Source organism: Eptatretus burgeri, chromosome 8 (assembly GCF_056783735.1).
Source record: "Eptatretus burgeri isolate ZD-2024b chromosome 8, Ebu_testis_v1, whole genome shotgun sequence".
NCBI classification, from domain to species: domain Eukaryota; kingdom Metazoa; phylum Chordata; class Myxini; order Myxiniformes; family Myxinidae; genus Eptatretus; species Eptatretus burgeri.
The window spans coordinates 9,064,869-9,092,412 of NC_140968.1; the positions used below are offsets into that span (position 1 = coordinate 9,064,869).

Genomic DNA, 27,544 nt, shown 5'->3' on the forward strand with positions numbered 1-27,544 from the left:
AACATTGAGTAACAACAGTCATTTCGTCCAACTCGATGGCAAATACAGGAGAAGCTCTTACTTGGTCGAGAACTTCATCTTTGTCTTAAGACATTTCATCGATCCTTCCCTTGACGGTATCGTTTGATGGAGAGAGATTTGGGAAAGCTTGTTTGCACTGTGATCTGTGCTTTGTAAAATCTGTGACGTGTGAAAAACGAGTTCCATCCACGACACGAGTCAGTCAAGTCGTGCTGACCAAGATGGCGCCGGTCACGTGACCTCGAGCTCACGGAGGCTTCACTTTTTACGGGCGATGAGCATTTTATTTATTTTCAGTTCACGAATTACAGATGACGTCACGTCCGGTAATCACCCGAACCGGAGGGTAAACCGGAACGGAATCCCACAGGTAAAATCACAACGTTAAATCAGGTAAATTATACCGACTTAATGGACGTGAAAGGGAGTTTGTACCCACAACGTTCATGTCAATCGATGATTGAATAGAAACCGAACGAAAGGAAATTACAAAGAGGGATCACCCGTGCACCATGAACATTGAATGGAGTGGTAACATGGCCGATCTGTGGCTTCAATTGTTCAAATGATTCCAACTGGGAGATGAGCGGTTAACAACGATGGAGGAGATCAACGATGAAAAGGACAAAGTGATCACGTGGAGGAAGAAGAAGAAGAACACAGATTCACCCTCAACTCTGGGAGCTGGAACTAAAATTCCTGAAGGAGTTTGGGAAATATATTTAAATATCTTTACACTCAATGGGATAATAAACAATTTTGATCACGTTCAGGTGTGTGGAGAGGGGGGGGGGAGAGAGAAAGTGTGGAGAGAAAGACAACTGGCTCTGAAAGCATCATTTAAAATAAAAGTAAGAAGAAGAAGAAGAAAGGACGAGGAAGAACTTCCGGGTCGTTGTTCCTGTAAACCTCGTACAGATCCTCGAACCGAGATCCTCGTGGAAGGGACGGGACTGATGGGAAGAGGTATTTTGGGAATTCTTATTTAACAATAAAAACGGGAATTTAAATATAAAATAATTTTATGTTTCTTGACGACGTCGATGAAGGAAAGTTAAAGGAGTTTTTATTGAATGTTTGTTGAGGTGTTTGATTGTTAATTTAATGAGGTGTTTTTCACTCGTTTTGTTTTATTCACCACATTGTGTTATAATCACATCATCACGAAACTTCCTTCATCGATGATTAAACCTCATTCCTTTTAACAACAAAACTTCCAGAAACCTTTTATAATTGACTTTTATATACAATTTGATCTCGAAATGAGGAGAAACGAGGGAACAAGGTTCGATTACCGACTTTACCTGTTCCGTGGGATTTTTAACGTTCGTAATCTGAATGGTGATGAAAACCCTGATTAATAATCTATAAACTCAAAAAGATCGTGTGGGTCTAAAATGTAACATTCCTCGTTAACCTTCCACCGACATTCCATCAGACTGACCCCCGCCGCCTTGCCCCCAATCAGACTGCCCCCCGCCCTGCCCCCAATCGGGCTGGCCCCTGCCCTGCCCCCAATCGGGCTGGCCCCCGCCGCCCTGACCCAACTGGACTGCTCCCGCCGCCTTTCCCCAAATCAGCCTGGCTCCTGCCGCCCTGCCACTGTCCCCATTCGGACTGGCCCCCACCGTCCTGTCCCAAATCAGGCTGGCCCCCGCTGCCTTTCCTCAAATCAGCCTGGCTACTGCCGCCCTGCCCCAATCGGGCTGGCCCCCGCCACCCTGCCCCCAATCAGGCTGGCCCTGCCCCCCCCCCCCATCAGGTTCCGAAACATCTCCCATCCATGTACAAATCGAGCTTGTGAGATGACGGTGTAGGACTTGTTGAACAGGATATTTATCTTCTCGGAAAGTGTAAATTCATGATGAATCTGTGAGAAAGTTCAAGTAAAAGTAAATTGAGATGTTTGTTTGTTCTTCTCTCCACATGTGGGTTTCAGAAGGTGGAACGGAGCCCTCCAGGTGTGTGTATAATATGTGTCATCACTTCAATATATGTGTTTATATTCACCCATTTGTTGCATCGGTATGTATGTATGTATGTCTGTATGTGTGGATGGATGTATTGTTACGGATTTGGAAACCTTGTGCACACAAACAGCCAGAGTCCCCGTAGTACAGTTATTTCGATAAGTACGTGTTTTGTCGTTAGAATCCATCCCCTATGTCTAATGGGAATTTCGTGTGTGCGCTACGAGTGATTTTTAAGTTCGGTTTTTATGACATCCACAACAACAACAACAACAACAGCGACGCCGATCCACACTCGACCCCGTCACCATTGCCCATGTGTTTTTGGCTGAGGACATGGGCGGAGCCTCCGTCGCTTCGGATCGAGGCTCTCCCCAAGGTAGGGCATGGACGTTTCCTCCAGCGAATGAGTGAAGGGCGAGCATGACACACACGCCCCAGCCAATCGGGAGGTGACCACGAGTCATCCGACAACCCCTCGTCCAATCAGGAGGCGAGTGGCGAGGAGAAGAGACCCCTCCCACCTCAGAAGAGTCGAGTGGTGGTCAGCACCAGGGTTCAGCAAAGAGAGGAGATCATGGAGATTGCCGAGCGGTCTGTCGTCGTGGCTCAGTGGTTGTCGACGAGGGCTCTGCAGATGGTCGTGGTCGAGGTTGGAGCGGTCTGCGGTCCTTTGGTGGGCAAGTCTGGTTACCGAGCAGCCAGGGTCGTGGGCCATGGACTTCGGGTTGTGGGTACGAGTCCCACCATGGTGGTTTGGGTCGGTGTGACCGCACGAGGTGGCCCGGCTCTACCGACTAAAGACCCATAGGATCCAGTTTTGTGTGTGTGTGTGTGTGTGTGTGTGTGTGTGTGTGTGTGTGTGTGTGTGTGTGTGTGTGTGTGTGTGTGTGTGTGTGTCTGTGTGTGTGTGTCCGTGGGCCCCATCTTTAAGTGGAAACTGTTCAGTGCCTGCGTTCCTTGGTTTGCATTTCTTTTAATCATTATAACTCTGCTCTGTGTCTCCTCTCCCCGATTATTCTTTTTAAATAAACCCCCGTGTTAAATGTTCCAGTTTGTTGTTCATGTTTTCTTTCATTGACCCAGCACGGTGTGGGTTTGAGAAATAGTAAGGCCGTTCGTGCCGTAAATTGTTAATTTGGTCCGGCGTGGCTTTGGTGGCTTCCGCTCGGTTACGCCGGATCCGAGTCGGTGATAGAGACTCAGTTCGGACAAAGTCGGTCGAGAGTGTGGTTTTCCCCGGTAGTTGGACGTCGTGGGTACTTAGGTATATTGAAATTAGGCAATTAACCCTACCCCACTTCGTCGAAATATTGGCGACCATGGTCCGCAAAGGGCCCTTGACCTTTCGGAGTTGTCCGAGAGTCACGACCTAAATTCCGGGTGTTCGGTGGGAGACTACTCGACTGCTCCACCTTGTGGTCGTTTATCGCCACCGAACCCCGGCTCACAACAGTAAGGAGTGTTGTCGAGGCTCGTATGAGAGCTAACAAACAATGTACAGCAAGAGGGGAGGGAGAGGGAAGGACAAAAGAGTGGGGAACAAAGACATTAGGTCATTAGGAGATGTGTGGAACGGAGAGTGATGGGGCAGGGAACATGGGGTGGACAAGATGTACACTCCAGGGACTTTCAGGACTTCACAAAGCAGCAAATTTGAATGAGGGGGGGGGGATTTGGGTGAATTAACAGGGGGGGAAAAGATTGTGGTTTTGGATGGGGGAAGAGAAGAGGTGGTGGTGAACAGCTGTTTTGAAGACCTGGAGGGAAGAGTGGGGTTGAAGAGAGTGTGGGAATTTATTCCAAAGGTGGGAATATAGAGGAATGAAAGAGTGACGGTGAGCTGTGATGATTGATTTTGGTAGTTTTTACCAGAAGAGGGTTCCTGGTAGATATTGAATGCCCTGCGGAAATATGGGGGTGGTGGGGCCGGGGTGAATATCGCAGACAGAGAGGGGATGGGGGGGGGGGACGAGACCAGACCAGACCAGAGAGGAGACAGTAGAAGACAGAAAGATCGCCGACCTGCCTGCGGTGAGTGAAAGGCCCAAATATTTGGCCTCACCGCAGGAGATACCAATGATCCGAACTGCCTTGGTTTCTGCAGCGTGAAGCTTAGAAAGGTAAGAGGCAGGAGCACCAGCCCAGAGGGGAGAGCAGTACTCCATCAGGCTGTGGACGAAAGCTTTGTATGTGGTCAGGAGCACTTTTTTCTCTACAAGGAGCTTTTCTGTGTTTCAGGATGAGACAGACAGACAGACAGACAGACAGACAGCAAGAGCCTATTATTAGAAAAAGATGGTGGGGCCAGGGCCGGATTGATGAGCAGGTGACCCAGGAGACCGCCTGGGGTGCTGGCTTTGTGTGACCCAGCCAGGAAGGTATAACAGGTATTGCAACGAAATTTGGCACAGGTGGTGGCAATTCAGATTTGGTCGATCACATCTGTGCAACACCAACACCACGACTCAGATGAGATATATCCGTTGAGCTCATGACTCAATTTAATAAGGGGATTGGGGAGGGGGATGGGAGTGTGGGGATGAGAAAAGTGGGGCAGGTGCCAGGGTGTTAAGAAATGAATATCACCAGGGTGTTAAGAAACGAATAATTTGGTGGCTGGGAAAAGGAGGGTGGGTATCTGCTGTTTTGGGGTGAACAATACACAACATCAATCCCACAATATCCCATGACAAGAACCTTGCTACCCCTTCACCACTGCCTGCCCTGACTGCCCCTCTCCACTGCCGACCCTGACTGCCCTCACCACTGCCTGCCCTGACTGACTCTCACCACCCCATACCCCCTCATGAGGCATTCACATGTTGCACAAATGGAAAGGGGGCTCCGAAGACGACGACTTGCGTGGGGCATCAGTTCATCTGGGGCTGCTCCTGGGTGGTGGCAGTTGCAGTTTCGAAGCAATAGAGATCACACTGTATAAAGGGAAATTCATTAATTCATTCATTGGAAGCATGTGCCACAGTGCGCCACTGCGTCCACTTTCCACTTGTACTCCAGGGGCTTCCATCTGCCCATCCCCAAGGCAAATGCCTGACCCATCCCCATCACTTAAGGATAGGACATTCCAGACACCCCACCGAATGGATGCCTCAGATTAACCTGAGGAGACACGTCTGGTGGACGACACCTCAGCACCTCCACAACACACTTGACAGTGTGTTTTGTGGAAGGACGGAGTACAGATACCACCACCAACGTCCAAGGAAAGGTAAGCAACTGCAGGAGGATGTCTGCAGATGCAGTTGGCACCAGATATGTATGGTTGTTGGCTCACAAGGAGCTCCTCTGCCTTTGTGGCAGGTTTTGTATTAAATCCTGCTGGGTGTCCATGAAAGGGAAATGAGAAAGAAGCAAAGCTAAGAGAGGTTCTTCCCCACAATGGCTTTTCTGGTTGTTTTATCCTTGTTTTGTCGAGCCATGGTGTTACTGTTGATGCATTTCCGTTTTTGTCTATGGACATTGATTATATGCTTCTTTATGAAACAATAATGAGGGTGGGAGTGGTGAGGTGGCACTTTAGTTTTTGGATCTTTCATTTTGTTTGCAGTGCCTGCTGGTTGCATCATTGCTGTGAGTGTGGCTGTGCCGCTGATGTAGTGCCCCCTGTATTTTCAAGAAGAAATTTGGAATTTGGTCAGCGTGCAAGTGATAGCTGGCCTCATCTTCGAGAAAGACTCCATGTGATCTTTAATGTCTCCCAACTAATGCTGTGAGAGGGGATGCCCAGTTGAACGTTCATCTGAAGGACGGCACACACGTTGATCCCTTTCCTAATCTGTCAAACACCATGGTGACAGTTTATTGCCGTGTCGGGATTCAAACTCAAGCAAGACAACTCGGGGTCAGTGTGCCTACCTCAAGTCCATCCTGCAAGCTCACATGGAGTGAACAAACAAACTGCAAAGCCCTGCATTGATTGGATAAAATACAGAGTAAAGAAAATAACATGTACAAGTCTGAAGTCGACACTGGTTCACGAGTGGTATTTGACGATGCAGATTGTTTCAGAAGTCAAGGATGAGACAATGTGATCATGTTTGACGAAGTTATAAAAATGATCAACATGATGTGGTACGAGTGACAGATTATGAGCTGCAAAATGTCGAAAACCCGGTTTCGTTCAACAACTTTCAAAATTTGACCTTTGCATAACCTTAAAAGGTCACAAAACAATGTTGTGGACATTAAAATAAGAAAACAGGATACGTGCTATAGCTTAATGGAGTTAGTTCGTCGAAGAAGGTGGAAGAGCCGGTTCGATTCTCACAACTTGAAAATTTGACCTTTGTGAACTTTAAAGGTCAAGGATTATGACCTTTGGTGCAAAACTTCCTCTGGAACATTCCAGGAACAATAGAACATCATCTAGACTCTATGGAATTTCGCACTCCTTGGATTATCCATAATTTGATGAAATCAGCGTAAAAACAGATTTGAAGGGGGCGCCATGGGCCCAGTGTTCGAGATGGAGCAAAATGGTTTCAAGACTTTAGGTGGGGAATGACCTCAACATTATGTATAAAAAATATTGTCATCCTCGCTCTCAAAGTTTGGGCGGTCGTATGATTTTTATGTCAAAATTTGCAATTTTATTCGTGACCTTGTGACCTTGAGCTTGGGACGAAAATGAAAAATCGAGCTCCGTGGGGCTATGCATTTGCCATTGGGCTAACCAAATACCGAAACCCCTGCCAGATTCGACAAACCCCTCGGAGAAGATGGATTTTTATGTCAAAATTCACAATTTTCTAAGTTTGTGACCTTGACCTTGAGACGAAAATGAAAAATTGAGCTCTGTGGGGCTATGCAGGTGCCATTGGGCTAAGGAAATACTGAAACCCCTGCCAGATTCGACAAACCCCCAAGAGAAGATGCAAATTGAAATCGGCTACCCCCTAAAAACACAATTCGCAATTTTCTAAGTTCGTGACCTTGTGACCTTGACCTTGGGATGCAAATGAAAAATCGAGCTCCGTGGGGCTATGCAGGTGCCATTGGGCTAACCAAATAGCGAAACCCATGTCAGATTCGACAAACCCCCTTGGAGAAGATGCAAATTGAAATCGGCTACCCCCTAACAACACATGTTTTTTGGTCGTGGCTCCGCCCATAATGGGTGCACCACTCCCATTTTCAGGAAACACAACTAGATCATGATATAAACCTCCCACCAAAATTTTATCATGATCGGGTCAAAACCCACGGAGCTATGCTCGGGACAGACAGACAGACACACAACAATAACGAATATAGTGGTTACTTATTTTTTTCGTGAAAATATTTTTTCGTGAACCAATAACCATTCCTTTGTTAACATAAGCATTGTGTTCCTGGCAGGTCATCGGTGAAATGGACAACTTCTTGGAATGGCTCCAATCACAAGGTCTGAGAACAGAAACAGCCCAAGCAGTGATCAATGTTCTTGGAATTGAGAATCGGAAGGTTCTTCAAGCTTGTACAGACTCTGATGCATTGCGAACAGAGCTCCTCTCTCTCGCCAAAGAGAAATTTAAATTTGCAATGTATGCCGACTTCTGTAAGTTTGTGAATTCTTTTTTGAAGCCGCAGGTTCTCCAGCTTGCAGGCTCTTCTCTGTTGGGAAGTCTCTTCATCAACTTGGAGAATGTAATTCAAGAACTTTCCAGTTTCTGCAAAAAGTTTATTGGATTCCAAAATGTGCAGCTGGAAAATATTCCTGGTGTCCGTGGAATCCGTTTCAGTGATGTCTGCAACCTCCATGATCAGGATGACGGACTAACACCCAAGTCTGGTATGTCACTATTTTATACACCTGAGCATATCAAGAAGTACCTTGATATTCAACCATGAATGTGTTTTTTCTTGCAACTTAAGAATCTTTTTTGGAACAATTTTGTTTTGAAAACGTTTAGATTCTTGATTGACAGTGAATGTTGTTGTTTTTGTGTCTGCATTGTCGAGGCTCGAATGAGAGCAAACACACCACCATACAACAAGGTGGGCAGGAGACAAGAGTAGTGGAGAGGGAAGGGCAAAACAGTGGGGAACAGAGCTATTCGGAGAACTGTGGAAGGGAGAGGGATGGGGTGGGTAGACAGGGTAAACAAGATGGACACCACAAGGACTTTCAGAACCTTGCACGACAGGGAACTTTCGGGAAGGAAAACAGGGAATTGGATTGAAACAGATGGATTTGGGGTGCATTTACGGGGGTGAAAAAGATTGTGCTTTTGGATTGGGTAAGATTGGAGGCGGTGGTGAACAGGTATTTTGAAGACCTGGATGGAAGAATGGGATTGAAGAGAGAGTGTGGGAGTTTTTTCCAAAGGCAAGAAAAAAGTGGAATGAAGGTGAGAAGTGATTCTGCGGAAATATGAGGGCCACACGTTGGCTGCGACAGGAGAGTGAGTCTGTGAGCCATGAGTGGAGATGGCCTTGGATACCAGACCAAGAGAATTTGGTGATTCTTGAGGGGGGGTGCGAGAACAGAGAGGAGACAGCAGAAAACAGAAAGACCACCAACTTTCCTGTGAAGAGAGGTCCAAAGACTCAGTTTGACTCTTGTCACCGATCCCAACTCTTCCACAACCTTTTGAGATATCGTGCTTTGGATCGGTTTTGTCCCCATCTCTCGATGGTGAAGAATCACTTTGGAAATTCTAGTATCCAGATCTTGATCTTCACCAAATCTCATCAATTTGTCCTCGTCATGCACCAAACCTGTCGACTAATTGACCAGTTTGTGATTTTTCTCCAGATCTGCAGAGAGGGAAGAAGCTGCTGCTTGCCAATCTGTGGTATGACAGATGATACGGCCGAGGGTGGAGTCATCAGTCGAGAGAAAAAGAGGATTTTCCATCGAGCCAGAGAGATCATTGATGAAAAGCAGAAAAAGAACAGGGTGTAGAACGCTGCCTTGAGGGACTCCAGCCTGGACAGGAAGACGGGATGAGAGAATTCCATTTGGGGCACACATTGGCTGTGACAGGAGAGGGAGTCTGCGAGCCATGAGTGGAGATGGCCTTGGATACCATAGGAAGAGAATTTGGTGAGCAGGGCAGGGTGCCAGACCGTATCGAAAGTATGTGATATGTCTCGGAATATGCCTCTGATTTCATGTGTGGCATTGAGGATCTCCATCCATTGTTGTGAGAGCAGAAGCAGTATATCCAGGGTAGAGTGACCTTGTCTGAAACCAAATTGATGATTGGAAATTAAGCCATTGGAGAATAGGAAGGATTTAATGTCTGAAGTGATGATGGATTCCATAACCTTGCTGATGATTGGGAGAAGGCTAATTAGTCTGACGTTGCAGGGATCTGTTTTTGGACCTTTTTATGCAGAGTGGGAATGTTTGCTGATTTGCAAGCAGATGACCTTGAGCAAATGAGAGGGTAAATAGAACAGGGAGAGGTTGAGCAAGAGCAGAGGAGCAGGTTTTTATGATACGTGGGCAGAATCTGAGTCGAGGTTTGACAGCAAGCTCTCCACCTTGTCCGGAGAAAAGGACACAGAGTCCAGTGACAGTTGGGTGCGATTGGGTAAGGTGGGTCCAGAAAGCGATGGGTTTGGGACACAAGATTTGGAAGCAAACACGCAGTTTCGGCATTCAGCCTTTTCACGTGCAGTGTCAGCTGTGCGGCTATTTGATGTGAGGGAGGGGATGGAGGGGGAACATTCACCAGAAACAGATTTGATTAGATTATATTTGATAAGAAACAAACAGATTTTATGATTACATTAGAGGGAAAGAGGTTTGAGAGTTCAGACTTGAGATGAGAATCACGTTATTTTCTGGCTCTCCCGAGCGCCGACACACATTTGTTCCGAGCTTTATGGAAGGAACTGAGATTACCCTTAGTTGGATTTGCTTTCCATGAGACTTTCCATTTTTTTGTTCTGATTCACATTCAATTCCAAAGTGTTCTGTGTTTAACAGCATATTTTAATTAACCGCATGTCGGAAGTAGTTTGTTTACCACTCGTGTAGGCATGGATAGTGTGAGAAACATTCCATGGGAAAAAGGATTCTGTTGAACAGATATTGTTTGGGCTGTAAGTTGCAGCTTGGATTGGGAGATCTGACAGGATGGAGCGGAGGCCTCAGATGTTTGAGGGACACAGTGAGGGACAGGGTTGAAGGCTTTGAGTGGGCTTCGGCTGAGAAGGTATAGGTGGAAGAGGGTGGGATTGTTGGAATGTGGGAGAGGGTGAGATGAGAGGTAAACTGAGAGGGGCAGGAAGAGTGGGGAGATGAGATTACGGGTGAGTTGGCGGGGAGCTTGGAGAGGACGGCATGAAGGGGATGCAGAAAGGGGAGACGTGAAGTGCAGGGATGCTAAAGAGTGGGACACGAGGAAGGACGTGGCCTTGAAGTCTATGTTTGGGAGAGCTCTGACACAGAGGGGTTTGACACTGCAAAATCATGTGAACAGGATTTGGTTGTTGTGTGCAGACAACCTCTGCAAAAACTACCCAAGATTGCCACATTTAACTTTCTGAGATGAACACCGGGGGATGGGTGGATGACATTTTTGTTCAATGCACTGAGAAAGTTGCAGCAGCAAGGTTGAGTTGCAGCAACTAGAGGATGGATGACAGAAGCAGCATTTCCATGAGAGACAGGTTTCCAAAATGTGCCTGTGCTGAAGAAGAAGAAGGAGAAAATAAAGAAGACCACGTTGGGTGCTGATGCCAGAGAAACGATGGAAAAGAAGCATTTCCACACATTTTCAATAAAGGAACAAGCATTTTCTTCAATGGGCATAACACTTGATGGTTGCAGTGGGTGGGGAGAGTGTTGGGGGTGTTTATCCAAATGATACGGAGTGTTACACAGTTGGGGGGTGGGGGTGGTGTTTCCAATAGAGTCCCTGAACACAAGGAGGAGCAAAAACTTTCATTTGGAAGCCATTTTGTGTCCATCAAGCACGGCACACCAAACCTGTGCCAGTTACACATGATGCGGAAAGTGCTTGTTTTCTAATCAAGCTGTCTTTCTCTCCACGCAAAATGTAGATTATGTAACTTAATGCGTTTTTTTTTTTGTTGTTTTTTTCCCATACGTTCGAATCTTCAGACAGAATTGAGTCAACCTTAATACATATCACAGAAACTGAGGAAAAATGAAGTGTAATGCCTGGTGATGGTTTGCACTGATTGTCTCATTCGAGGAATACAGACCGTGCAAATCGAATCAACACATCGGTATTGAGAGACAGAATTGAGAAATTAAAAAAGTGGAAGAAGAAATGTGAAAAACAGAAATGGAGGCATGCTATCCACACGAGAATTGCACACCATCAAGGGAGTTGAGAGTTCGAGAAGATAACAATTGAGTGGAAAAAAAAGAAAAGAGAAAAAGCTTGATTTAATTGATTAATTGTATCCTCTGCCTGAAGGCAGGTCCTTGGCTGCTTTGCAAGGTTGACACTAGGTGGTTTCCCACGACCTTCCCAGCTCTTCATTTCTTTCAACGTACTGTCAACTTTTTTATGAAGTACCGTTCCACTGAAAACATGCATACAGTGATTGAAACCCTTCATTATTTTCTATTTTCATTCAATCTCTCATCTTTCAGGTTTTTTCTTTTCCCACAGCTCGTTAATACATTTGATGTAACTGTTGATGTAACACCAAGTGGGTTGAGCACCAGCTTCCTCGTAACATGGGCAGCGCATCTGCGGCATCGCCGCGATTATTGAAAAATGATTTAACCAGCAGCCACAGACTGCAAAAGAAACATCTCCTCTCCCTGTGAAGGCTGGAGTGCCCAAAGCAGTGTTCGAGGTCCAGTCCTATTCCGGATCTTCATGAATGATCTCTCTGACTCGATGGAAAATCCTCTTTTGTGTATTTGCTGATGACTTCACCCTGTGTTGTGACTTCCCTCATTCTTCAGAAAGGTTGCCTGCAGCATCTTCCCTCACTCCAGACCTTGACAAATTCGCAAGACGGTGAAACACTTGGAGTATGTTTTTCAATCCTGGTGACAAATATGATACGATCATTATCTCTCTTCATAAGGAACACCCCCTCCCCCTCCCCCGCCTCCCCTCCCTACCCCGTCCACTTTCCTATCAATAGTCTTGAGGAAGTTCAGTCACTTAAAATACGAGATCTCACTGTCAGCCGTGATCTTTCTTGGCAAACCACATTTCAAAGTTGACCTCCAAAGCCAGCTGCAGATTCTGCATCCTACGAAGTCCTTCCTTGACACACCTGAACTTTTATCCATCAGCCTTTCTTGAATGTGTGCAATTAACAAATATAAATCTTCAATAAAAAATATATATCTGCAACGGCACTCGGAAGAGTGCACACGTCCACCAGACTGAAAAGTTTATGGTTTGTATCCCACTGATAGGCCGGATCTGGATCCGGACCTGAACCAAAATCGAATCGGCTTAGTCTTGTCACCGAGCAAACTCTTCCACAACCTTTTGAAATATCGTGCTTTGGATCGGTTTTGGCCCCATCTCTCGATGGTGAAGAATCACTTTGGAAATTCTCTTATCCAGATCTGGATCTTCACCAAATCTCATCAATTTGTCCTCGTCTTGCATCAAACCTGCCAACTAAGTTTCGTCTGAATCCATTGATAATTTTTTGAGGTATTCTGTTCTCAGACATACAGACAAACATGGGTGACAACATAGCTCCGTCCACCTTCGGTGGTGGAGGTAAATTAAAAAATACAAATCTTGAACACTTTCTTCAACACAAGTGTACATTTGCCTTTCTTGAACACGTGCCAAAGATGAATCACCCTTTCGTGAACACACACCTTTACACACCCTTTCTTGAACACGTCTGGTGATCCAAAAACAATTTCTCAAAGATTACACAAAATGTAAATGAGGGAAACCAAGAGGCGGTTTTGCATCGTACTTCACTGGACAATTGAAATTCCAGTGATGCAGCGTTTCCCTGCAAACTCCACACTTGATGACCAAAATCAATCGTTAATGACTTTTCCCACCTGTGTGAGCATTAATATTATTATTATTATTAATAATATTGTATCCACTATTATTATCACTCCTCAGATAGTTGGGAAAAATCATCCAAGGGCTGGACATTTTAAAAGCCACTGGATCAGATCGTGTCCCTGCAATTGTCCTGAAGACATGTTTGCCAGAATTGTCTCCTGTTCTGTCAAACCTGTACAACTGATGCTTCTCAAAGTTTGTTTTCTTATCATTCTGGAAGTTGGCTTCAGTTGTACCTGCCTTTTAAGGCTCTGGGGAGAAATCTGATCCATCCAAATGTCAACCGATCGGCTTTCTTCCCATGAGGAGCACAGTATTTTGAATACCTCATCGACGAGCAGGTTATCACTTTCTTGGAAGTCCACAATCTCTGAACTGATGCTCAGGATGGATTCCATCATTTCCGATCGACTGGTGATGGTGTTTCCCTCATAACTGAACACTTGATCCAGGCCCCAGCCAAGTGCGGCGAGGCCAGACTTGTAGCCCTTGACATCTCAAAGGCTTTTGATAGGTTGTTACAAGGGTCTCATTCACAAGCTGCAGTCACATGGTATTCCTGGGCATCTGTGTTAGAATGAGACCTGAGAATGTTAGTAACTGGGGAAAAGACTAATTCATCAACATCAATCAAAAGAAAACCCACCTAATATCCATGTCAAGGTCAAGATACCCCTCTTTTCACAACCTGGTTATGGCCCAAACACCATTACAACAAGAGTGAGAATTGCTTTGCAATGCATGTCCCCTACTGTTGTGATATTTTCAAAGCCTAAGAAGGGCATAAGTCTGTGGAAAATTGATGAAATGCCCTGAAACCCGAACTGGTGATGTAACTCATCATCATATGGCCATGTACCAAGTTTCAGTTGATGATGTTGAAGGATATGGAAAAGAGGGGGCAAGGTTTGAGGAATGCTTTGATGGGGTTGGTGTAATGTGCAAGGTTTGAGTTGGTCAGGTTCATGCGAAACATTGAGGTGGTGGGTGTGGAGAGAGATTGAGAGGATAGGGTGAGGAGGGATGTCGAAAGAGGGGACATGAAGTGGAGCAATGTTGATTCCAATTCCAAATTGGACAACGATATTCTTCAGAAGAAGAAGAAGAAGAAGAAGAAGAGGAATATATGATGGTGAAGGTAGGGTATTCTTCATGGAAAACAAGCAAAGTGAAGCATTTTTATTCAATGAAGAATTTGAAGTGCTTTTGAAAATGGGGGGAAAGAATGGAGAATAAAACAGTACAGGCAGAAGGAAATTCAAGTGGAATGAGATTTCAATGGAGTGGAATTCTTTTCTTATTTTTTCTTTTGAAGAAGTTTTTCAACAATTACCTGGTGTTGGGTTAGGGTGGTGGCTTGGGATCCTATGGTCCTGAGTTCAAGCCCTGTTTCCCGCTGAATTAACACCAGTGGGTTGACTCAGCCTGTCATCCTTCCGAGGTCGGTGAAATGAGTACCAGTGCAGTAGCCATAAGGCTGTACATGAAGGAAAGGGGTATCGACAGATTGATTAAATGTGGTGTTGGTGTGGTGCAGGTGTGATGGGCTGAATGGCCTCCTCCTGTGCCTTAATTCCTTGTGAATCCTTGAAGTGAGCAGAAGAAATGGGACACTTTTGAGGTTGAAGTAAAATATTTGGAAAGAAAGAAGCAAAACGAAGAATTATGGAGACAAAAGGGAGACCAAATTTTACAGTGGCCGGCTGAAGTAGGCCGTGAACAAGAGAAAAAAACAAATTAAACAAACACAGCACATCACGGTTCGAATTAACACAGACAAGTGACTTTTGAAATGATTTAATCTGCATAAGATTCTTGGCACGCACCCACCAAAATCCATTGACAACAGTCATCGGGTGGCCTGGACGTGTGGCATGCCTGCCAAATAAGGATTGTACCATGGAATGACTCACCAACTTTTGAAAGCAGCTGAAAATACTTGGAAATATACCTGCAAAAAGGGGTGTACCTCTGCACAACAAAAGATTTGGAGAAGTTTCTGAACAACTGAGCAACTAGTTTTACCAGAATGGGGTTGTTGGCGGACCTTGAGCACCCTGCGGAGATATGGTCGGGACAAATGACAGACAGAGCATGGGGGGAGACTGGAGAGGAGAGGACACAGAAGAATACAGAAAGACCACCAACCTGCCTGCAGTGAGAAAGTGACAGGCTCAAAGACTCAGCCTCATCGAAGGAGATGCCTATGATCCAAAATGCCTTGGTTTTGACAGCATGAAGCTGAGAAAGGTGAGAAGCAGGAGCACCAACCCAGACGGGAGAACAGTACTCCATCAGACTGCGGACAAAAGCTTTGTATGTGGTCAGGAGCTCAGGTGGGCCGATGAAGGACTTTGCACGACGGAGGATACCCAGTCGACAAATGGCTTTGGAGGCCAGGTTGGAAATGTGGCTTTCCCAGGAAAGATCATGGCAGATTGTAAGACCCAGAAGCTTGACATTAAGGACTTCTTCCAGAGGATTGTTGAGAATGTAGATGGTGGTGGTGGTGGGGGGGGGTGGGTGTTGTGGGGGTTCCAAACGGTCCTTTCGGAGAGACAAAGTGTGAGTGTGAGATTTGTCTGGATTGAAAGACATGTTCCACTTGTTGGACCAGTTTGTGATTTTACCTCGATCTGCCGTGAATGAAGAAGCTGCTTCTTTCCTGTCTGAGGGATGACAGATGGTGGAATCAGAGGGTGGAGTCGTCAGCAAAGAGAAAAAGAGGATTTTCTAGAAAGTTGGAGAGATCATTTGAAAACCAGAAAAATAACAGGGCCCAAAATGCTGCTTTAAGGAACTCCAGCCTGGACAGGAAGAGGGGATGAAAAACTCCATTTAGGGCCACATGATGACTGTGGCAGGAGAGGAAGTCTGTGAGCCATGAGTGAAGATGGCCTTGAATAGGAAGAGAATTTGGTGAGCAGGGCAGGGTGCCAGAGCGTGTCAACAGCATGCGATATGTCGAGGGATATGGCTCTGATTTCATGTCCATTGTTGGGAGAGCAGAAGCAGCATATCTAGAGTGTAGTGACCTGGTCTGCAACCAACTTGATTATCGAAAATAAAGCCATTGGTGAAGGGGAAGGATTTAAAGTCTGAAGCAATGAAGGGTTCCATCACCTTGCTGATGATTGGGAGTTGGCTGATTGTTTTGTAGTTGCAGGGATCTGTTTTTCCTCCGTTTTTTTTTTTTTTATGTAGGGCGGTAATGTTAATATCGGTTTTCATTCCTGCATGAGCGGTATTCATCGTTCGTGCACATGATAACATGGCTCTTCGCCCAACAGATTCTTGTCTATTCCCTTTCCATCAAGACGCATTGACTTGGAAATACACGGTTTATTTATACATTTTATTTTGGGTTTCATTTTCACATTGGACTTGCAGGATATTTGAGTCATCACACCGCAAGATTTTCCTTGACAGTTCATTCTGACGGTCAAACATGGCTGTGGACTTGGATCATTTACCTCAACTCCCACCTTTTTCCATTGATGTTGATGCCCACCTTTTTCCATCGGCGTTCGACACCCTGTTCAGCAGCTCTATGGATGCTAACTGACTCTTCTTCATGTCGCGCTGGACAAAGAGGTGATAATTGATGTTGATGTTCTGTGGGCGCTTCGTGTTTCTGCTCGGTTGTTCCGGCGGATGGCTGCGTTCTGGTGCTCGTCCAGCACCCTGAACATGGCGATGTGAGCCAGATGTGAGCTGCATTAATTGGGAGTTTCATCTCGTTTGGTCAGGAGAGAATGACCACGAGAATGGACGGTTGGAGGTCATGTGCAGCGATGCGCCAATCGGCAAGCTGGATTTGGCTGAAGTCGTGTTTGAGGCTCTGCTCACACTGGTCGCCCACAAAAGGACAGCAGGACTGCCTTGTTGGCAGTTGGTGCGAGATCTAACTAACAGTTGGTGACAGCTCCTGACAGTTGGGGACAGCAGCAACAGCATTTGGTGACAGTTGAACTGTTCCTGCTGCTTCTGCTCGGTACCTGGTTCTTGACGTGCGTGATTTGTGGGGGTGACCATGTTACGTCGATTGGTGTTCAAGCCTTTTTGTGGGTGGGTGCACGGTGAGGCAGGGCACTGGTAGCAGAAACGAGCTAAGCTGTCGAGAGCTCATTTGGAGAGGTAGACGAAGCCACACTCACACATTTTGTGTGATTTTCGTAGACACATGTTGACTTCTGCCGTGTTTAGCCGAGACCAGATTTCTTTTTCCCCCTTGCGACACTGCCAAGGATGTTCCGGCGAAAAGAAACGGATCATTGGGAATAAAGTCCCACTAAGCTTGGAGTCGGACCATGCTGAATCTAATGCAGGAAAAGACAACCAGAGTTGGTGTCAAAGCAACCCAATGCTCGCCTGTTTATACTTTTATCGTTTTAAAAGACTCGTCTTATAAGTAATATTTTTTATAAAGCATTGCAGTGAAGTCTGATCCAAATAATTTTAAAGCAATTTATGTATTTGTATATTGTAATCAGTAACAAGAGCGCAAGTGAGCACAATATACGCCCGAACAAGAAGGTATATACAGAATTGTGCTCAGACATGGAAAACAGCATCCTTGTTGCCGTGGCAACCATGTAAGATAACTAACGTATGTCGCGACAGACCGACTCCACAGTCTGTACCTATATACCAGATATGAAATGTGAAAATTGAAAACTTTGGGGGTTAGAGTGCGGACAGGAACGGATGGAAAACAGCATCCTGGTTGCCATGGCAACCACTTTAGATGACTAACGTATGTCGCGACACTCTGTCTCCACAGTCTGTACCTACGTACGAAATATGAAACGTGAAAGTTGCAAACTTTGGCAGTTAGAGTGCGGACAGGAACGGACGGACGGACAGAGAGACAGACAGACGGATGGACGGATGGACGGACGGACGACGCATAATACGCCCCGATATATATATATATATATATATATATATATATATATATATATATATATATATATATATATATATATATATATATATATATATAATATATATATATATATATCGGGCGTATAAAAATAGTGTGGAAGATAAAAACATTCGAAAGTAAAAAATAACTTGCACCAAATATTTTGACATTTTCACCCTCACGCTGACGCTCACGCCGGGGGTATCGCTGTCGCTCTCTGTTCTTCGAACCGGCGAGCTAAAAATGAGCTGGGAACATTTCTAATAATAATAACTTACTTACAAGCAAGGAAAAAAAAGTATGTGGTGCAGGGAATAGTTTATGAGGGTGTGTTGTGCAGGGAAAGGAAATTTGAGAGGTGCGGCAATATTACAACCAGCTTATAAAAGTGGACACAGAGCAGACTTGACCTGAAATAATAGCAATAATAATACAAATAATAATAATAATAAGCTTCTGCAATCTCACTTATGTGGAAACGTGCGAGGACGACACGCACACACACACACAAAAACCCGATAAAGAGTTTATATTGAAGCGAGAAAGGAGAAGAAGTTGAGGCTGCAGTCTCTCGGTACTTTGTACAATTGATTGCCCGAACGCACCACCAATACGTTTTGGGGGAATGCTCCGTGATGCGATACCACCCCGAAAGCTGGCGTGTCATCTCTTGCTTCGTGCAGCTCGCGTAGAGACGTGACTGTCGGCGTGAAAGAGGTGCTTGAGTTGGGAAGGTGGAGTCTAGAGCGATCGGATGGAGTAGAAGGCAGGACCAGGTGGGTAGGTGAAGTCAGCAACGTTGAGGCTGAGTCCAGGCAATGATGAACGGAGACAGAGAGGGAGAACGGCTCCAAGATCCACCTCTTATAGACCCCGCAGTGCGGGGTGGGGGGCCACCCCTCAGCGATGCGCCATCACCTGAATCGGCCCCCTGATTGGCCCTACTCCCCTGCACGGCCAGGCCACGATGGCCCGAAACGGCAACATTCCGCTTCCAGCCAGGTGACCCCCGAGCCTTGAAAATGTCCCACTCAGACCTCACCCCACGACATTATATGAGTCGCCCACACCAAACTCCGCATCATGAATTGCCTTGCAACAACCCCCGGGCCATGCCCTTACGACCGACTCAGGGCAGCGTCCGTCCCACATGCTTGCCCGGGCGCCAGCGTTGAGCGCACATCACTGCCGGCTTCGTGATGCATCACGCGGCCTGAGCGACTGGACTGTGCAGCACACCTCTTGCCTGATCGCGGTTTTGCCGGGTGGAGAGGTCGGAAGACGTTCATCTGTGGGGAACATTCGCGGCCGCCAGCGAAGATAGACGGTACGGTGTTATAATAATCCCATGCACAGACGGTAAGATGTGTCCATTCGTGCCCTGCTCTGTGCGATAATCAAGTGTCCCGAACTCAGCGCGGGTCCCCCTTTGAGCACGTTCCATCCAGTGAGCGTGGATCCGTCATGGCCCACGTGGTCAGCACTCACTTTCGCCCAATTCCGTTATTGTGTGCGTGGGGCCAACACCGATTTGTGTCAGGGTTTGAGGGGAATGCTTGGATATAATAATTGCATGGAGGTTTGGAATGAAAAGGATATCGATGCCAGTTTCCGGTGGAGAAATGGAGCGAAAAGAGAATGCCGCTATAATTGGTCCAGAAATGGGTTGAAAAGTACGCACCGCCCGTATCTTGCACACTTGTGTCCCGTAGTTATCGTTTTTGTCGTTGCGTAGTTGTTGTTTTTCGATTATCGGCTAATGACATTGTAGCTGTTGGCACCAAGCTCCCAGCCGTGCTCTCGCCGAGATATTTGTTTCAATGCAACCAGCAATCTCATCCCAGATCATCGGAAGCTCGAGACGATAATCTCGAGTTGCTGGGCATACTGTATAGCTCGCCGCAAAAGCTGGGTTGAGGGATCGCTTGAGGAAGGGAGTTCTGCGCCATCAATGCTCGTCCGGTGCCCCCACGGCCTTTCTATCCCCCTGCCCTGGTGATGTACGTATTGGCCTCTGCGAGGACCCAAACTCAGATTTACCTCAGAAATAAGAAGAAAATAAGAGTAGAAATGAAGTTGGTGGTGGAAGCAAACCGAACTGTGAGATCCCAGCAATGCACGTCCTGTTGTCCCACCAGACAAAAGGGAAGGGACTATCTTTACGTGCATTCATAGTGTTACGGCTGTGGAAATTCGCATTACACCAAAAAGGGCCCTCAGGTGAGATATCTTCATAGGTACATGTGTGGTTAGCCCAAACCCTTTGTATAGAGGGAATTTATGTGATCCATCCGGGCTGCGACGCTTGGAGTTAGGCGTTTTTCTTTTTCTATGTTTTATTTCAAACACACAACATTTCAACAACCACGCCATCCCCATCACAGCGCCAACCACACTGCAACCACGCCACCATCTACGCTACCACATCTTCGCCACTTCGTCCGCTTCCAAACGACAAACAAAGGCGCAAAGGAGGGAACTGCGAGGATGCGCAGGTTTTCCCGCCTGTTTCTCCCGTTCGACTTCCCCGTGCTTCGGAGTGGAGGAGGGGTGATGCAGGTCAAAGGTCAGAGGGCAAGTAAAGGAGGGGCCTCTTTTTAGGGGAATAATTCTCTGGCCAAGAGCCAAAAACTGAGCGGGGTGGAGGGAAAGCGTGAGGGAACGCCCTTTTCGGGAACCCTCTCGAAGGAAGGTGGAGCCGAGAACGGGGCGGGGCGAAGGGCGGAACCCCGCGCGATAAACAACGGACACGGGCGAGCCTTGTCGTCTTCAGCCGCTTCCTTTTCCGCCTCTTCCTTTTTCGTCTTCGCTGGTGGTCTGGTTGGTCTTCGGGAAGAGGTCCTGCGCCCGCGCCTTGGCGAGCGGCCCTGTCAACGGACGGGATACGCGGCAGCGCCCGTTGTGAGGTGGACCTGCGCGTCCGGACGGGGAGTGCCGGAGAGGGTGAGCCGGCCACGAGAGGGGGAGGGGCCAGGCGCGACCATGCTGACGGTCGCGGGAGAGAGACTCAGCAGACACAAAAGGGAAGTCGAGACTTCTTTCTTTCTTTTCTTTGGGGTTTTTGTGTGAATGTCCGTGGGTGGCGCCAGTCTGGCTCAAGTGGTATTGTTTAAGTGTTGCCGTGTGTACGCATATTCGGTTGTTGCTCTGCATCGTTTCTTTTGTTTTAATTGCTATATGTGCATTTTTCATTACTGTATGACTGTAAATACGTGCCGTCCGTGCTTGTCTGTGTGTGTGAATAAAAATGCTTGCTTATTGAACTGTTCCTGCTCTGCTTCGTCTCTTTTCCTATTTTATTGACCCTGCATCTTGCATCACGGAAAGGGGTTCGTAGTGGGTGCAACATCCCGGTAATTAATCGGAACCATCAAGGCCGACGATAACACCGCTCGGTTATCACTGAAGCACGGAACGGACCGCTTAAGCGGTTTGTGTTCCGAGTCGGCCTGTGTCATAGTACCATCGCCCAGTCGACCATCCGCACAGGAACTTAGGTAGATCGAATTTGGCGAGCGACCCTATCCTGCGCGGGTGGGCAATTGGCGCGGTCGTGGTGGGGTTAAACCCCCACCCGTGACTCGCTCCCGGTGTTGTTCCGAGAGGGTCACGACAGAATTGTCCGTCCGGTGGGCGACGTGCCCCGATTCGACTTAGGTGGCCGTCTGCACGCCGGCGGGCGCGAATTCGCAACAACAGAATAACTGTCTCACGACCGCTATATGTTGGGTGCCATTGCCTTGGAGGCAGGCGGTTCCGAGAACTGCAACAATATATTCATATATATATATATATATATATATATATATATATATATATATATATATATATATATATATATATATATATATATATATATATATATATATAGCACCGCGAGGAGGAGTGACGAAAGGGACAGATCGGCCATTTTAGAGTTAATGCCACATAGCACTATTTTAACCCTTACCCTATCATTCGAGCCTATCATCCTCATGTCATTAAAAAAATGTCGCTTTCATCACTCCTCCTCGCGGGGCCTCATATGTATGTATATATGTATATATATATATATATACATATATATATATATATATATATATATATATATATATATATATATATATATGTGTAATTTTTCTCTTTGTAAACGCCTCGTGTTATCTCCTGTAATGGTGGCAGCATTATTGAGCCTCGTTCCAACAGCGGAAGTGACATCTATTGCATACTACCTATTGATGGGATTTACATGTGGCAGTGTTTTCAACTTCATGTCCTTCATCATTTTCAGGTGATGTTTATCCTGCAAATGTGGTTCATTTGTCTCACAAACTTTAAGATATGCTTCTGCAAAGGAAGATTCAGATGTTCATTTGACAAACGGCAGTACTGTCTGTTCTGCAACAGATGAGCAGAAACAAACAAAATTAACATTGACTCTTTTGAAATCATGGTTCATAAAATTTTCGAAATTGCTCAATATTTTGAGTTTTGAGTGTCTCGAAAATACCTTATTGTTGTTTGTTTTTGTAGAACAATCAAGAAGTCCAGTTGGGCAGATACGGTCCAGGAACAGCTTCACGATGAAGACGATATCTATTTTGAAGATCCAATCCCAAGAACAAGACTCAAAATACAAGTGTGCAGCTGGTGAAAACAACACAAAGATAAATATTGAATCAAACAAACCCAAAAAGGTTATCGAAAGGCAAATGTGTTATACATGTAAGATATGCAGTGTAGAGTCAACAAACATCAACATACACATGAGGACCTACAGAGGAGAACGTCCTCACAAATGCTCTGTTTGTGATGAAGATTTCTATCGTAACAGCAGTTTGAAAATACATATGAGGATCCACACAGGAGAGCATCCTTACAAATGCTCTGTCTGTGATGAAGATTTCTCTGAAAAAGGCCATTTGCAAATACATATGAGGATCCACACAGGAGAGCGTCCTCACAAATGCTCTGTCTGTGATAAAGATTTCTCTCGTAACAGCAGTTTGAAAATACATGCGAGGATCCATACAGAAGAACGTCCTCACAAATGCTCCATTTGTGATAGAAGTTTCACTCGTGAAGCAAATTTGAATCGGCACATGAGGATCCATACAGGAGAGCGTCCTCACAACTGTTCTGTCTGTGATAAAGATTTCTCTGAAAAAGGCAGTTTGAAAAAGCATATGAGGATCCATACAAGAGAATGCCCTTACAAATGCTCTGTCTGTCATAAAGGTTTCTCTCATCACAGTAGTTTGAAAAGACATATGAGGATCCACACAGGGGAGCGTCCTTACAAATGCTCGGTCTGTGATGAAAATTTCTCTGAAAAAGGCCATTTGAAAATGCATATGAGGATCCACACAGGGGAGCGTCCTCACAAATGCTCTGTCTGTGATAAAGTTTTCTCTCGTAACAGCAGTTTGAAAATACATGCGAGGATCCATACAGAAGAACGTCCTCACAAATGCTCCATTTGTGATAAAAGTTTCTCTCGTAAAGCAAATTTGAATCGGCACATGAGGATCCACACAGGAGAGCGTCCTCACAACTGTTCTGTCTGTGATAAAGATTTCTCTGAAAAAGGCAGTTTGAAAAAGCATATGAGGATCCATACAAGAGAACGCCCTTACAAATGCTCTGTCTGTCATAAAGGTTTCTCTCATCACAGTAGTTTGAAAAGACATATGAGGATCCACACAGGAGAGCGTCCTTACAAATGCTCGAGCTGTGATAAAGTTTTCTCTCAAAAAGGCAGTTTGAAAATACATATGAGGATCCATACAGGAGAGCGGCCTCACAAATGCTCTATCTGTGATAAAGATTTCTCTCATAACAGCAGTTTGAAAATACATACGAGGATCCATACAGAAGAACGTACAAATAATCCACACAAAAAGAATAGACAAAAATACACGAACCAGAAAACGAAGCATCCTTTCAATACATCGGAATAAAAGAAGCCCCAGGAACAACACAAAAAAATGCGTAAAATAATCGGCAAAGAGTACGTACACAGAAGAAGACTAATTTTGAAGTCTTCCCTCTCTCCAATGAACAAAACCAAAGCTACAAACCAACTTGCAGTGCCGGTATTCCAATATGGCTGTGCAATTATAAACTGGCCACATGTGGAGATCAACAATTTCTAGACGAAAACAAGGAAACATCTAACTATTCACAAGATGTTCAACAAAAACCAATACATACTGTAGTTGTATTTACCGAGACGGGAACGAGGAGGTTGTGGAATGGAGTGTAACCAAGTGCAGAGAACATCGTGTCTCAGACCAGTGGAGTTTGTGGAAAGCTCAACAGTCTATCCTTTGAGATTTGTACATGACCAAGAAAACACCAAACCAGAAAAGGGATCCTTATTCCATTTTGCAACAAACTTCAAAAAACAGGTGTAAATGATGGATAATACACAGGAAAACGAAACAGAAACAATCGCAGCCCCGATGATTGCAAAGAAAATTAAAAAAAAAGAAATATCAGCAGATATACTTTGACAAATGGGAGTGATTAAAGAGCAGGAAGATTTAAAGCAGAGCTTGACATGACAGAGATTAACAAGGAAGGCTCACTGGAATGGCAAAGAAGAGGTGAAATTATTTGGGATGGAGAACGAGTAATCATAAATGCTCAAGATCAAGAACACCACACTGCTGCCTTGAAGAAAATATCAGGAAGTATGGACATCACAAAACAAGCACTGCGTCCAGACATCGTGCTCAAACACAAAAAGGAAAAGTCAGCATTTTTCTTTGAGGTTTCAGTTCCCAATAACTTTGGACGACGTGCCACAGAAATCAGGAAAATGACAAAATACCAGATTCTGAAAAATGAGGTCAAGAGGACCTCAAAAATGAAGTACGCTGATATTATACCAGTGGTCGTCGGAATGAAAGTTATACCAGTGAGAGTCGGAGTGAGGGGAATGACAAGGAAAACCCTGACTGAGTACTTGAATATCACTCTGGGCATATCATTCCAAACAAGCTTCAAGTGGAGGCTGTCAGTGGTGGAGTGAAGATTTTGAAAATAGTCCTTGGAACGAGGGTATAAGAAGGACATTTCACAATTTGGTTTATGAATCATGATCCTCTACCAAAAAGGAGGTGGAGATTTTGAATTCTGGGAGAACTTCCCCTCACCTTTTTAAATCCAAAGTAGATAACAACCAATGAGAGTCGAAAAAAAAACTCAAACAAACAAACAAAGTAAATGAAAGAAGCAAATTCCAGCAGTTTGAAAATTTACTCAGAAGTGTCAATCAAAAACTAAGGAAATAGAAGCAGACTGTTGCAATCCCTCCACCCCAGAAAATGATTAACAACTTTTGGAAAGGGATTGATGAAAACTGAAAAGAACACAACAAGAAGGTGGAACAGGTCCAAAACTTGGAAAAGAGAAGCAACATCAAGAGGATATTCCTCAAGTGATAATTGCCAAACAGAAAATTATGAAACACTCACCAAGATTCCAAAATTCAAAAGCCCTGGTCTGGATAGCATCCCACATTTCTGGTGCTCTTCACAATCACTTCATTCGAGCATTGGATGAGCTATCCCAAGGAGAAAAGGCAACGGATGAGTGGTAGTCCAATCCTGATCTTCCCTTCCGAGTTTTCAACTTGGAAAACACCATTTTAAGTCCTCTCATCCTGACCCACTGTCTTTCGATCTTCACTCATTCACTATGTCTTTTGCACCTGAGAAGGAAGAGAACATTCGTTCAATCCTCAACTTTTTTTGTTTGCATGGAGAAAGAACTCGGACACCAATAAGATCACAAAACAACAAAGCAAAGGCAACAGCAGTTGAAAGGGGAAACGTCATCAGCAGGGTGGAGGGGAAAAATAGACGGAGACTGACATAAGGTATGCAGGTAACGATGAGGGGTCAGGGCCAACGTCAGGGGTGGACAAGTTGACGCATTAGCAAAAATGTTGGAAGTGGTGGTGGATTGTTTACCAGGTGGAGAAAATATCATGTTTTTGGATGTGTAATGACTTGAGATTGTGGTGAACAGGTGTCTTCAAGATGTGGAGGGAAGAATCAGATTGAAGACAGTGTGGAAAAAAGGAACACATGAGTGGAGGAAAGCAGTGGTTCTGGATTTTCGCAGTTTCACTCTGAAGGGGTTGCTGGAAGACTGCGTGCATCCTGCACATACCTCGGAGAGAAGAAGCATGGAGAGGGTGGAGGGTGCAGTACCAGAAATAAGTTGGAAGAAGATGGAGACCACCAACCTGGTGGCTATGGTGAAGTGATTGTCCCATCGACTCGGCTTCATCGTGAGAAATTCCAATGATCTTGAAAGCCTTTGTTTCCACGGCTTCAAGGAGAGCAAGATGGGAGCCAGCCCAACAGAAGAGTAGGACTCCATTAAGCTGTGGATGAAAGCCTTGCAGGTGGATAGGAGCTCGTCTAGTTTTGGAGGCCAACGATGAAATGTGGCTTGCCCAAGAGAGATCATGGCTCAGAGTGAGATCCAAGAGTTTGAGTGACTGAACCTCTTCAAGAGGGTTGATGAGAAAGTAGATGGGTTTGTGGTATGGTCATTGAGGAAAGAAAGATGTTGAACCAGTTTGTGATTTTTGGCAAGGTCAAAAGTGAGGGAAGAACCTTCTGTCTGTCAGAAGGATGAGGGATGTCATGGCAGAGAGTGGAGACATCAGCAAAGAGAAAATGAGAATTTCCCAGTGAGTTAGGGATATCATTGATGAAGATTAGTAATAAGATGGGGTTGAGAACACTGCATTGGGAGAAGTCCAGCTTTGACAGGGAGAGGAGAACAAAGAGTTCCATTGAGAGCCCATGTTGGCTGCAAGAGTGGAGGAAGTCAGTCATCCATGAGCAGAGTTCGCAAACAGTTTGGAGAGCATGTGGGATGCCAGACCATATTGAAAGCTCAAGATATTCCCAGAAAGTCAGCTTTGATATGTCTGATATTGCAGGCCTCCAACCATTGTTGAAAGAGTAAAAGCAGCATGTCCAAGTTGGAGTGACCTGATCTGAATTTGAATTGATGATTTAAGATGTAGTGGAGCGTTCGAGGCCAAAAAAGGGGCTTATTTAAGGAGTTACCCCTCCACACTTTAGAACAAGGCAAATTAGTTATCGTTGGATTCGTTGGGATGTCTACTTTATGAAAAACGATGTTTACAGTCAGATTCTAATAAAAACATGGCTATTTAACCCATTTAACCCATAAAATGCATGAGGAATTGAGCATTATGGAATATCTTAATAATTGTTATTTTGGCACTAGCAAATATTGAAAACTTGGTCACATTACATTAATTCCTTTCTGCCAAGTACACTCTCACAATATTTGGGGTTAATGAATGAGGGGTTAACCCACTTCAGCTGGCCCAAAATAGCCCACAATTGGGAAGTTTTAACACACTATTTACACCATCATGTCCGTATCATCTCTGACTTCATCTCCATTTGCCACCTCACTTATCTCTGGCCGATTCTCACATTCTCCACCACAGGAACAAATGTCAATGCACTCAATTCCATCAATGACACACTGGCATTTCTGTCAGCGACAACCTTTGTCAGTGCAGTGCAGATGAGTTAGGTCTCTAACCTCTGCTGGTGCCGATTCATTCTGGTACATTGTTGGACGCAGTTCAT

At 45.3% G+C, this 27,544-nt stretch overlaps 1 pseudogene across 1 annotated transcript in view; it reads left to right on the forward strand.

Moving 5' to 3' along the window:
* The window catches only part of LOC147021055 (uncharacterized), a 92,909-nt pseudogene extending 69,139 nt beyond the window's left edge, over positions 1-23,770 (forward strand). Inside the window, exons 4-5 of the transcript XR_015061315.1 lie at positions 22,677-23,433; positions 23,603-23,770. The product of XR_015061315.1 is annotated as an uncharacterized LOC147021055 (transcript). The remainder of the gene's footprint in view (positions 1-22,676; positions 23,434-23,602) is intronic.
* The last annotated feature ends 3,774 nt before the right edge of the window (positions 23,771-27,544 follow it).